This window comes from Anopheles merus, chromosome 3R (genome assembly GCF_017562075.2).
Source record: "Anopheles merus strain MAF chromosome 3R, AmerM5.1, whole genome shotgun sequence".
Taxonomy (NCBI): Eukaryota; Metazoa; Arthropoda; class Insecta; order Diptera; family Culicidae; genus Anopheles; species Anopheles merus.
The window spans coordinates 21,418,243-21,431,461 of record NC_054084.1 but is presented as its reverse complement, the minus strand read 5'-3'; the positions used below and the strand labels follow the sequence as shown (position 1 = coordinate 21,431,461).

General features: G+C 45.1%; 2 protein-coding genes across 10 annotated transcripts in view; one reads left to right on the top strand and one right to left on the bottom strand.

The window, feature by feature from the left end:
- The window catches only part of LOC121595480 (zinc finger protein chinmo), a 47,262-nt gene that overhangs the window by 18,865 nt on the left and 15,178 nt on the right, over positions 1-13,219 (bottom strand). The gene's annotated exons all lie outside the window — the stretch shown is intronic.
- The window catches only part of LOC121595479, a 61,966-nt gene that overhangs the window by 33,678 nt on the left and 15,069 nt on the right, over positions 1-13,219 (top strand). Inside the window, exon 2 of one of the 8 annotated variants that reach the window (XR_006005175.1) lies at positions 6,746-7,463. The exons of the other annotated variants lie outside the window; for them this stretch is intronic. The gene's annotated coding sequence lies outside the window, so the exon portion shown is untranslated. Of the gene's footprint in view, positions 1-6,745; positions 7,464-13,219 lie in introns of those variants that run through there. 8 annotated transcript variants of the gene reach the window in all.

Sequence of the window (13,219 nt, the reverse complement as noted above, 5' to 3'; positions counted from 1 at the left end):
TGAAGGGAAGGAGATGCGTCTCCCAAAGGACAATACAAGTTTAGGTTAATTATTTTGATATCTTATACGATGTTTTCTAAGATTAGAGATTTCTTAAATAAAATATTATTGACATTTGATGTATCATCAACGCGATTTTCAAACAATTTTCTAATTGAAACAATCTAAAAACGAAAAGAGCTCAACACTTGGCACAATAATGGTTTGCTACATGGTATAGAACAACGCTGGCATTTGTCACACGCCCGTCCATCAAACTGTGTAAACTAATGAAACGATATTGATCTTCTATTACCCATTCCCCTTCAATTCCGAGCTGGTATGGAAAGGAAAAACTCGCGTTGATTAATTTCACCTCCCAATCGTGTGTGTGTACCGGCAGGCACACACAATCGTACGGTTTTTAGTTTTGTCACCGACCGTCAGTGATTGACGGAGAATCAGTGGCCACTAATATTTGCTTACTACTCTCTCCTTTTATTCCTCTTTTCCCATTCTATAGAATAAAAAACGAAAACGGTAACAGGACATCAGCAAACACTTTTGACTAGTTTGCTTTCTTTTCTTTTATCTCATCTCACTACGTTCCCGCTGTGTCATTTGGTCCAACCTCTTTCCAGTGTAAACGTACGGCTTCTGTGAGCACGTTTTCTCGTTATGCCAATCATACACGACCGATACGCATCCATAACAAAGGACAAATGCACCAGCCGGTACCACACACCATCATCTCTCCTCAACCCTGACAATGCGCGGGATGTTTCATTGGACAACACACGGACAAAACTCGTTTCAATTGCAAATAGAGACTCAAGGTGGGGAGCAAAATTGATACACAAATCACTAGCACTGGTGCAGGGAAATCGGAATGGAAATAGAATCCAACTAATGAAGGATATCTTCCGTTAGTCAAAGTACATTTAAGAACACAGTTTTTACATTTGGATTCCAATTATCATACAATTAATTATTCTAATAGTAGAATGAAAATAATTTGTTTTTTATTTATTCTTCTAGCTCATATCGTAGATAATATCTAATGCAAATAACTTGTCAAGTAGCAATGAAATGTGATATTGATGGAAGATTTAGCTCCTATTTGCTTTATGTTTGCAGTCAGGCTCCGCGAAAATGCTGTCCTCTGCTTGTCTAATGTATAAATGTACTAGTTTTAACAAGATCGGACTGATACCGTGTTCCCATTCAAACCCATACTAATAACTGAGTATTGGATAATACAAGTGGATTATTAGTGACATGTATGATGTTTATCGTGTATGATAGAAACGCAAGAGGGCTCAAGAAGAACGTCCTACTTTTCTCAAAGGAAGACTGCTGTTCTCAAAACGAGAGATTCTCTGAGTGTTTTCTGAGTCATGTCTTGTAGATGAAGCTCACAACTAGTCGCATTTGCACATGCGAAAAAAAGTCCTTGGTTACTTTTGAATAACAATAATAGTAAAGAATTTGTCCAGTACATTTCGACTAAACAGCGAATTATGTTTTGTATGTGTCCGAACAACGCTAGAACTATTTTAGGATTTAAAAAAAGATTGTTTTCAAGATTACAAAGAAAACCCACGACCTAAGGCGTTATATGCCATCCATATTGCCACAATTACAATAATCACATGAAACTCTTCCTACTTCAACAAAATGACGAAATTCAACTGACCAGCCCCCTCATCTGATGTCCATCTTTGAAGCTCCAAAAGAAAAGCAAAAGAAAACACACAAAGAACGAGCAATAAAACGTACTCGATCAAATCAATGACAGATAGCGGCAATATACATGAAATTAGCATTTTACAAATAGTCATCAATTTCAATTTGTACACTTTGTGTCTCCCTTTTTGCTGCTGCTGCTGCTGCTGCTGCTGCTGCTCCCTCCAACACCAACCCCAGCAGCTGGTATGACTTTTCGTTTTCCACGCTGCAGCAACCAACTCTACACGCACATACAAGCATACACAGACAATCAGGTGGAGTGCAGCGTACACGTTGCGTATAGTAAGGGGAGAAAATGGTGGCACAAAAGGTACACGCACGCCACCCGAGCACCCATCAGCGGGAATTGGTGAATTGACATTTGCTTGGACAGTTTCGCTGGGCCCGTATAGTGGTGGCGTCATCGTTGCGGCATCCATTAGCTACCCATATAACGAACCAATATTGCCCATTTTCAATAATGTCAAACTGCCTGTGTGGGTTGATGTATGGTCGAGGTAAAAGGGGAGCTATTCCAAACACACACACACCCACAGCTAAGTCACACATATCGCAGAGTGAAAACTCAGGATTCATTTAGCTGATGGTTTCGGATGAGTGGTTTTGTGCCCGGATGGTGCTGCCGAGGCTGGTGGCCGAGACAAAGAGATGTGCAGTGCGCAACGCAGCACCGAAAGGATGCTTCTCGGACATAGCTCTTTGGCACTATTGGAATGAAAAGTGAGCCCGACGATTCCCCCGCTCATCTGCCGCATTTTGAATGACAAACGGCTGTAGTAGTGTCCGGCCGGGTTGGTTGGAAACCCCATTTGCAGGCAGCACACTCTCTGCTTCTCGTCGTCTTCCCCCCCGCACACAAGCACCAAACACACGGAAGAAGCATAACCCGATTGAATTCAAAATCAAATCAAGCGCATCGGGAGTGTGTGTGTGCGTTTGGGAGAATCCCTGGCGAAGTGTACGCAAAACACAGCTAGCTATCGAGTCAACGCAACGTCCTCTGGGGAGAGCTTAGCAGCATAAAGTCTGCCTCACTTTACTTCGCCGCTTTGTACGCTTCTTGTTGGAATGGAAAGAACAGCAAAACGGGGAACGGGAAAAGATTCCCCATCAGCGACCACCAACACATCACAAATGATGCAAGCGAGAAGGGAAACAAACTACTACAGGCAGCCCGTGCTGCTTTAACTCTTTCACCGCCCTGTCCTGTCCTGAAAGTGAACGATCCTGGTACGCAGTTTGCGAACAAAAAAAAACTCCACTCAGGAAGCCCCCATTTTGCCGACGACATGTTCTCGCAAAACGGAAATACGTCTCTCACACACAAGGGTTTTTTTGCTTGGTATTGCCTCTACCACAGTACGACCACGGAACCTCGGTGCTTCCAACAAACGCAACGCACTCTCATCCTTTTCATTATGAAAGTATATCTACGTAGCAACGCATCAAACACAGTAGCGGCAACAACAAAAAAAGAACTGGATTCCCCTCTGCCAAAGCCGAAGGTCTGCAATGAAGCCAATAACGCACAGAAAACTGGGAAAAAACACAAGGATAACGAGTGAAAGATATACCGAAACGCACTGGGATGTTCTGCCACATACACAGCGCGGCCGGCATAGACAGCAAACCCCCCCCCCCCTTCCTAAGCGAAAGAGGAAGCCGACCGAACACCGAAAGGCAAATAAATTCCAAATACATACATTTCCATGAAAATGGAAAATGAATATAAATCGAAATAAATATCAAGCAAATACACGCGTACACGGACACACACACTGTTTTTAGCCAGTCGCAGTCGAAGAGCATTGGCTGCAGTCGCGTTTTAGGCTTGCACGCAGCAGCAACACAGCAGCAGTAGCGCAACTGAATCTCTCTCACGCACTAACCCTTTTTTTGTTGAAAGGAAAGCGCTATGGAAACTCAAAATCCATCGACTGTGAAACGGAGGGGGGGGGGAAGGAACACATCCGAGGCAAGATGCCGCCGTGTTATCAAAGATATGAATTTCGTGTTCCGATTTTTTTGTTCAACTTTGCAACTCCGAAACTGATTCTCGTCTACGATGGATCTCTCTACTGGCTGCTGCTGCTACTGAGTTGGGATGATCTAATGGACGGATATCTTCAGCGCGGGTTGGAATTTTTGCTTTTGTTTTTTAGTGCCAATGATGGCATCCATACACTTCCATACAGATCGGATGAGACTCGTCTCTTGTTGAGGGAAAATAATAACCAACAAACAAACACGCAAGTACACCCTCTCTATCGGTTGTTTCTGCTAGTGCACAGGAAAGAATACAATCCCCCGAGCACGTAGAACGCATTGCATTATTTGAATGGTTTAGTGCAGGGAGAGGAGTAACGCCAGCAACCGTAACAAAACACACACGCACACACAAAAACGAAACCACCAACACTGCGGTTGCGTACGTGCAAATACCTACATAAGCCTGGGGTCTTCCATCCAGCTCAGAAGTGATGCCTTTTTTTGTTATATTGTTGTTTTTATATGCCATAAACACGATATGTTTCAATCAACATCTCCATCCAACTGTTAGAGGAGGTTTTCTCATGAAGAATGGGCCATAACCGTTGTAGAAACTGTGTCTGAGACTTCAATCCTTTTTAAGAGCATAATATGGATTTCTTCCAACGTAAATTAACTATTTCATCAATCAATTATGTCTTACTTTATATCAATACATATTATATCCCTAATTACATCCACCATGATCAAAGCCACAAAACCAACCCATAATTAAACTTTAATATTAACAACCGACAAACTACCTGTGGCAAGACCAATCGGCAAGCCGTCAACACAACTTCTTCAGCGCACCCACTTTTGTGACCTTAAAGACATTAACGGTCTTCCCCTGCTTCAATCCTGGCGAAACGGATGGCGGGAGAGAGAGAGTTCATTGATTTCACGGTCCACAGATAAAATCATCAATAAGGGCAACAACAGCAACGGACGACCATGGGGACGGGCGGGAGGATGATATGGGAAAAATGTCTCTCCGTTAGTCCTTCCCGAGGTTTTCACACCAAAAACTGGGCCATCATCATCATCATCATCATCGCAGCATTACGTTTGTTTGGGTTTTCACGACATACGCCGCACACACGCCGCCAGACAGGCCCGTTCCTACTTGCAAACATAAACCGTGCGCCACATTTACGACCCGTCGACACACCTTTAATGCCATAAAATCGATGAATAGCAAACAATACACACCGGCATTTCTTGGAAAGTGGGGGAGCACGGTTCACGCATCACGCAAGGCCTTCGGGAAAGGTGGCGCGGCAAGGGGCAGGACGAGGTGGAAAAGAAACATATGTTTATAAATATCTTCACTTAGTATACACACAGCGCCATCCACAGCCATGCCAGGACACGATAAAGACGCAAACAGCGCGCCTTAAGACACGGGGTCCGGGGCGAAGGAGCGGCACTGGCGTGGGAGCGGCTTCTGGCACAACAAAAGAAACGAACGGACAACACACAAACAAAATGTTGCCGAGGGTTTTACGCGCTTCTTTTTTTTTTTGCTTCTTTGGTTAAAGGGAAGATACCAGCAACCCCACTGTGTGTCCTGAGGATCGTAAAAGTCTCGCTGCTCTCTGATTTGCTTTACGCAAAAATGGGCTAAAGCTCGCGTGCCATTATTATGTCGCCGTTCCGCTGTGGGGCACAGAGCGGGGTTAAAGGACAGAACTGCTTTCTCTCTCGCTCGCTTTCTTGCTTTCTCCGGTACACGTTTGCGCTTTGGTGGTCGGGGCCTTCGCCGGCGGTACAACGATCGGGCGTCGTGGTTCAATCCTCTTGATGCTGGAGGAAATTGTATCGTTTTATTCACATTTTATGTTTTCTTTATTTTCCCACCCGTGCCTCTCTCTCTTTCTGTGTGGTTGAGTGTATCGAATTCTGGCTTCCCGTGGCCTATCGAGACGCCGCACACAATCGAGCTTGAATGAAGGAAAATGAACGTAATGTAATGTTGGGAGAGCGCGACACAGACACAAAAAAAGGAAAATGGTACCAACAACAGCAGCCTACAAGATTTCTTTCCCGTCGCCCCGTACTACCTTTCTTAACTCGCACCACACGCACACCACCACCGACCCGCCGCTTCCCTGCTTACGCCCGGTCTTTATGGGTCGAGGCTCCCCGCCACGGCTTTCTCGGTTGTAACAGCGTCCTTTCGCCCATCAAAACATACCCACACACACGCGCAGAGCACGACCCCGAATGAGTCTTTCCTTCCGCTCCTGCTCCTTCTTCCGGCAAATGTTTTCCGTCTGCCCTGTGCCTGCTGATGGCCATTCCTTTTATTACACATCTTGAGCAGGTCCGGGAAGTTGAAGAATTTTTATGCGTGTTTGTTTGGAATAATGAAGACGGCTTTATTGAATCTTGAAGACGCGTCGACCACGCCATATATCGGGCGGGCGGGCGTGCATGCGTGCGTGCGTCCTTCCCTGGCTTCATTCCCTCGGTAACTTGTATACGGGTGTATGTGTGTGTGTATTTGTGTGTGTTTGGACTGTCGGATCGAAATCAAGCGTTCCCTCCTCCTCACGATGGAGGCGGACTTTTACACGACCATGGTAGCAACGGTATCGGAAAGCCGATTGGTGTCGATTGGTCGGAAAATCATATGAGAGGACGGTGAAATTGACAGCCAACGAAACCAAGGACCAAACGACTACGGTTTGGATTAAGTCATACAGCCTCAATGTGTTATGTCGTGATTGGATCACACATATAGAATTTGCGGACAAAATGATTCGCTGTAGTTATCTCATAATTGCATTACTCTGCCTAAATATATCCTTCACACTGGAATGGATAAAACAGGATACAACAGTTGCTGCTGTTTTCTATTTCCCTATTTAAGCTTAAAATTCCAATGCATAGTGTAATACCTCTCCCAATGCTCCAATCTCGTCACAATTAAAATACGAATTGATACAACCTCTTTCATTGATTTGTCCTTTTTTTTTTGTTTTAGCGAAAATCCTGTCCCTCTTTCATCCATCTCATCGGCAAATAAGAATATGTAGATGTGTGTGTGTATTGCTTACCTAAAAAGAGAAGAAAAAAAGAGCACATTAGTATCGGATTCGAAAGGAAAACAATGTTCTGCGTTGTTTAATTACAGCGAAAAACGCATTTCACCGGAATAAATCTCTAATGAAAAGCGACCGTGTCGGCCGTACCCGCAGAAGCAGCAGTAGCAGCAGCAGTATTTCCCTTCACTCATTAGCGAGACACTTCCGGTTCGAGTGTTTGCTTCCATCCTCCCCCAAAGGACAACTAAGAGCGCCAACAACAACAACGAAAAAAAACCCATTCCCATTTTTGTACGCAGAGGAATTTTCCCATTTCAGTGAAACTTTACTCAATTTTTCGTTTTTTTGTGTGTGTGTTGCTTCTGACGAAACCAACCCGTGGGCAACCGACCGAAGTCGAAATTGTGGACCACAGACCGAGGGAGTGAGAGAGTGCTGCCGATGGCGAAGAAAAATAAAACTTGACCAATCAAATCCTACTCCCCCCTTGTGCGCACGGTCCGATGAGACACACGAACCACTGTGTCCTGGGAAAACGTGTCCTCAGCACTGATAACTGTGTGTGCGTGTGTGTTTGTGTGTGCGTACATACGGACCGTGGCAAAGGAGGAAATAAAACAACCCCCATTGCGTATCACTGTCAATTGTAAAGTCAAACATCGTCGTCGTCGTTGTCGTCGAAGGTATCTCTCCAGTTTTCGGATGGGTGAAAGAGGGTCGTTCCATTTCAAGCTTTCCATGCCGGTAGGACCAACCGAAGGATTCTGGAACCACCCGCAAATGGACGATGTTCATTTGATGGGTGGTGGTGGTGGTGCTGGTGGCAGCAACCAGCAAGCAGAGAGATGATCAACGGCAAAGAATTGAACAGGCCAACGTTGGAGGAAGAGACAACCACCATATAAAAAAGGCCGGAGGTATTGAATCGATACAACTTCCCGTGTGCCTGTGATTCGATTCATTCCTCCCACAGCCCCCCTTGCTGACGTCCAACGAAGCAGGACATTGGCAGGATTTTTACCGATAACTCACAACTCGCTACCGTTCGTTCGTTGTGGCAACACGAAAAAAAAAATCAATTCTAAACTCGAAAACTTCTGCCTTTTCGTGTGCCCGTGCGTTTCCCTGATTTTGCGACCGAATAGATCAATCTACCGGCGCAAAAACGCACACACACATGCATAAGAGCTTGTATAGAAAAGTGTACAAACCCACCCACAGAGAGCGTGAGCACACGAAACACTCAAAATGACGACGGATGGACGAATTGATGGACGCATCCGAGAGTGCGAGAGCGTGCGAGTGTGTGGCACATCCGTCGTCCATGGTCGCATCGAACGGACGGAAGTGAACCCCGGTGGAGTGGGTGCTGTGCGTCTCCATCCATCCCAACACGGAAAGAAGAACGCACACCATAACGCACAACAACCTCCATAATTTCTCTTCCTTCTTCCCGCTCGTCTCATTTCTGTGTAGGAAATTGAAGGAAGGAAAAATTTACAGTTTCATTCGGTTGTTTTGTTGCCGAGAACCCTCGCTCTGGTGCGATTCCGTGCACCAGCAGCAGAGCGCGGTGCACAACACAGCAACGTGGCAAAGTGGAGGAAATTAGGGGCGGGGTGGTGGAAATGGCTCCCCTCATTTTTTTTTTGCGAAACAAAATGAAAACGATTGCGAGTTTCATCAGTGCGGCAGTTGCCTGATACCTTGGACCTTTTGACACATACGCAATTTCCGTCCGATTCCTTTCCTGACGACGACGACGGCAGGCTGATGAATTTTCTTCCTCCTAACTTCCTCCAGCCAGCGGCAGTAGCAGCATTAGAAAAGCCCGTCGAGAAGTGGTCTAATCGAGCGCCCAGCACACAAAAAACACAGAAGACACGAGAATGTCCCTCCGACCAAAAGCGAAGAGAACGTAAATGAAAAATAAAATGAAGAATTCTGCTGCTTCGGTCATTCGGATTCGGATCGGTATCGGGGGGGTGGGAGGTTGGTGCTCCTTTTTTCCAATTACTGGGCGCAAATGCCTATAAGCTTCGACTGTTTGTTTCACGTGCAATTGCTTTCGGCATTCCTCGAGCGCAGTGTACGTAACGCACTGGCACAACAAAAAGGTTTTTCGGGAGTGGAAAACTATTTTTTTTCTAGAACGTTCGGCAAAAAAATAAGGTTCAAATTAACAGTTAATACGTTGATTAATATCATTCAATTGTAGTAAGAAAGAGTAGTTGTACTGTAAGAAAGAATGTGTTGTCTGTTATATTTCAAGAAAGTTTAGTTAAATGTATTGAATAAAGCTGTTAGAAGCTTTTCCACAAAAGCTCACATAACAATCCTTCCAAGAGATAAGGACCATGTTTCATACAAATAGACTCAGATGTGCCGAATAGACACGCACACGAGGCACAGTAATTCACCCCATACTGTATGGCAACGAGAGCTTCTTGTCTGCTGTAATCTATCTCCAACCCTTAAAATGTGCTCTCCACTCTTGATGGATTCTACCGAAAGGGAAAAACTTTTCCTCGTGCAGAAGAGCAACAACAAAAAATCTACTCCAGAATAGTTTCATGTAGCCGTGCGCGAGTACCATCATTGCAGTAGTAGTGTTGGCCTTATCTCGGGGAAAAGGTTTAAGCAATGTTATGTGTGTGGGAAAATTCCTATCAAAGCTATTCCTCTTTATACTGCACAACTCTCACAGAGAATCTACTCCTTCATTCGCTTAATTTGAAGCATTACAAACCTACACACACACACACACACACACACACACTGCGTGTAGAGAGAAATACTGCGGCAGAAACACTCACGCTAACCGAAAGGAAAGCAAGTGTAATGAACAGATTTCATCATTCCATCCACACTACCTGCTCCTAAAGTGAAGGAACCGCCAAAAAGATGGTGTGTGCCAAAGGTAAACGGGCAGTGGAGTTTCAAACGGAGTTCCACCAACCAGCAATGCGGGAAATATGTTCTACCATACACGGCAATCTTCTTCATCATCATCATCATCATCATCAGTCCCCGGACGACGAATGGGCCCTTCGTGATGTTTGATGTGATGACGATTCTATGCGTCAATCTCCATCAGAACAGAACGCTAATCATAGATGGATTTGAAGACCCTGCAATGGCTGCAGAATTACCAGGAAGGATCCTGGCTGGTAGTGGGATTAATTCCTTTTTCGATTTTGCGGTTGATAGACAACGCAACGACTAAGCTCTGGAGCAAAATTCCATCAATTGTATATATGCATCTATTCGTTCTAACTACTTGTCGCAGTATGATAAAGGATGCTCAAGCTTATTTATGGTCAGATTGGAATGAATCCGGTTCGAAGGACCAAAACTGGCCACGAGATTTAACCTTAAAATGTCAATAATTCCTCTAAAATAGCTCCCGTTTCTTATATTGCACACATATTCTATCTAAAATCCTCACAAATCCTCATCCAAAATTATTCTGCCATTATTCTAAATAACCCTGTATAAGCTATTCTGTAGAACAGTGTTTCACTGAAGCTTCTTACTGCTTTTGTGATAATCTAAACACACGCACACACCTTTCACAACTTCACATGCATCACAACAGATGAAAAATGGGGCATCCTCTTCATCTCACCATGAGAGGAGGAGACGCAACGTTCCATCATATTGAGTTCATTTCCCCCCCCGTTCCGTATAGTTCTAGATAGGAAGAACCATATCTCACAAGAATTCTACACGCATACATACACATACACATCTCTGTGTTATTTCATTAACCCTTTTTCTACGACTCGACATTCATTATTCATACACCGTCGTCACCCAAACACGTCTAGCTCCAGAGCGTGAGAAGTGTAGTTGTCGAAGCCTTCCAACTGCTACTTCTACTACGGTGAGCAAAGCGAATAGTTAACATCATCTTGCATTGCCCCTTTTCCAGCCTCACAAAAAAGGACCCAAATGTGTCGGTTTCAGCAACCCAAAAGCAGGGGAGCAAAGCAGGGGAGCAAAGCAATGCCTCTACCCTGATATATGCTAAAATTGAAGGAACAAAAACATCATCATTAAGAGTAGCAAAGCAACACAAAAAAAAGAACAAAAATGCGTTACTGCCTAAACCTAAAATGCAAACTAAGTCCTCCTACAACACATGGTTCGGGCACGGGCACGAAAGGGCGGATGCAAAGAGAACGAAACTTAACTAATTTATTTCCAGTGTACCGCGAGCAGCGCCCTGCTGATGGAAACTAAAAACTAGAAGGCCCAAATGAAAAATCTCGTCATTGCCGCTGCTGCTGCTGCGTTGCCTTTCCATCAATTTCCACCCTTCTTAAAGGCCCGCCGCCACCCGAACCAGGGGGTGGTGGGACACTCGCACGGGAATTCTGCAAATAGTAGACTCGGCCCGTCCGTACATCTGCGGAGGCGTCTTCTGCCGGCAGCTAGAACACGTCTTCCTGCCAAGTGCGTCCTCCGGGCCGGATGTGACTATTTTCCACCACAGGAAAGGCCCGCTTTTTGTTTCCGCAAAAGCAGCAGCAGCAGCTACCCAAGAGGGACGGTTGGCATTTGAAGTGATGAAGTCTAAAATGGGATGAAATTCTCGTCGTCATTGGACCACCGGGGAGGCACAGGTTTGCAATGAACATCATCACCCCCCCCCCCCCCACACAAAAAAGACGAAGATGAAAAAGCAAAATGATCGTTTGGTTCGTTCCTTCTGTCACATACCTCTTGCCATTTACGCTGGCCCCAAATGCTGCTGCTGCTGCTGCTGTTGTGTAAACATCTGTGTAGAGCAGCCTAATCGAAAGTAACTCGCACGCGTTCATGATAAGGCCACACGAAAGGGATCGGGGGAGGGTTTGTGCTTTTTTTCTTTCCTTTTTGCAATGCGTGAACGAGAATGCAACAAAAACAAGCAGGAAAAAAGCAGCCAGTGTGTAGTACACGCGCTCTCCATTGCCACCGAACCTCAGTAGGCTTCATTTACCGTCAGAGAAGCATCGCCACCGAGAAAAAGGCCTTCCCGTGTCCTGGAAAAGCGCTCCAGCACACCGGCAACGCACACATACAAAAAAAAACAATCCTCCCAATTTAGAGGCTTACCGCGGGGGAGCTCGATGGGGATGGAACAGCGCCACTGCCTCTCTACTTATTTGGACATCAGCAAACGGTCCTTCCTTTCCCTCTACCACCAGCAGGAGCGGTGGTGGGAAAAGTTTATCATTTAGAAAAATTTCCTCGCTTTCCCCTCCCCTTTTTGTCTGCCCCCTGCCTGACGACTGCTGCAAAATGGGCTGGAAGCTGACGGCGGCCGAAACCAAACCAGTGACATGCAAGGACGACAACAACGACGACGACGACGTCATTCTATCACTCCCTGGGAAACCCATTTCCGTCGCAGCATATCAAACAGCAGCAGCAGCAGTAGCAGCAACGGCATCAGTAGGCCATGATCATGATGATGAGAGGATGTGTTTTTAACAGAACACGGGAGGGAACGAATTAGTGTGTGGACAAGCAAGGCTTTTGTACAACGAAGCCCAACCCAGCCCAGCCCTTGCGTCCCGGGAAGGTAGATTTAGAGTCAAAAATTAGAAAATTATGCCAAACACTACAAAACAGGAGGGAGAGCCTAAGAGCATGGGGAAGAAAACCGATGCCAGTACACAACCACAGCCATATCGTTGAAGCGCCTGATGGTCTGACGGATGATGGTAGATGGTAGGAAAAAAGGGCTTCCCCCTCATTGAGCCGTACACGAGAGGCAAAAGGACATGGAAACACACGGAAGCTGCCCATGCTGCCGTTTTCTACAGGAGTAGTGGTGGCAGCCGCGTAGGGATGCTTTTTCTAGGTTTGCTGCCAACGGAAAAGTTGAATTCAATTTGGAAAATTAAACTCACCGCCCTGTACCATACACACACACGCACACACTGCAAAAACACACGGGATAGGTGTTTCAAACAGTTTTTACGAAAATGTACGAAAACTTTGCAGCATAATATCATCACAAGCTTCTCGTATTCGGCCGGGTTCCGAAAGAATGACTTTCAAACGTTTCATTTAGTTTTTTTTTATTGTACAAAAAGGACATTAAATTCTGTCAGTTGCAACCGATGCCAAGGGAAAGCGGAAAACCACAATTCAATTGGTTGCAGATTTCGGAAGGGATGTCCGTCCGAGGAGAGTAAAATAGAACACAAAAACACAATAAAAATAGAAAGACTGTAAAAAAGACTAATATCATAGAAGAACTAACCGGAGAACGAATGTGTGATGATACAAAATGGACAAAAACATGTAGCAATACTAACACAGAAGTAGAAAATTGATGTATTAACTGAGCTGCGGTACATAGTTTGAAGCCTTTCATACAACAAACAATGATTGAAAACAATTTAACTTCGCAAAAA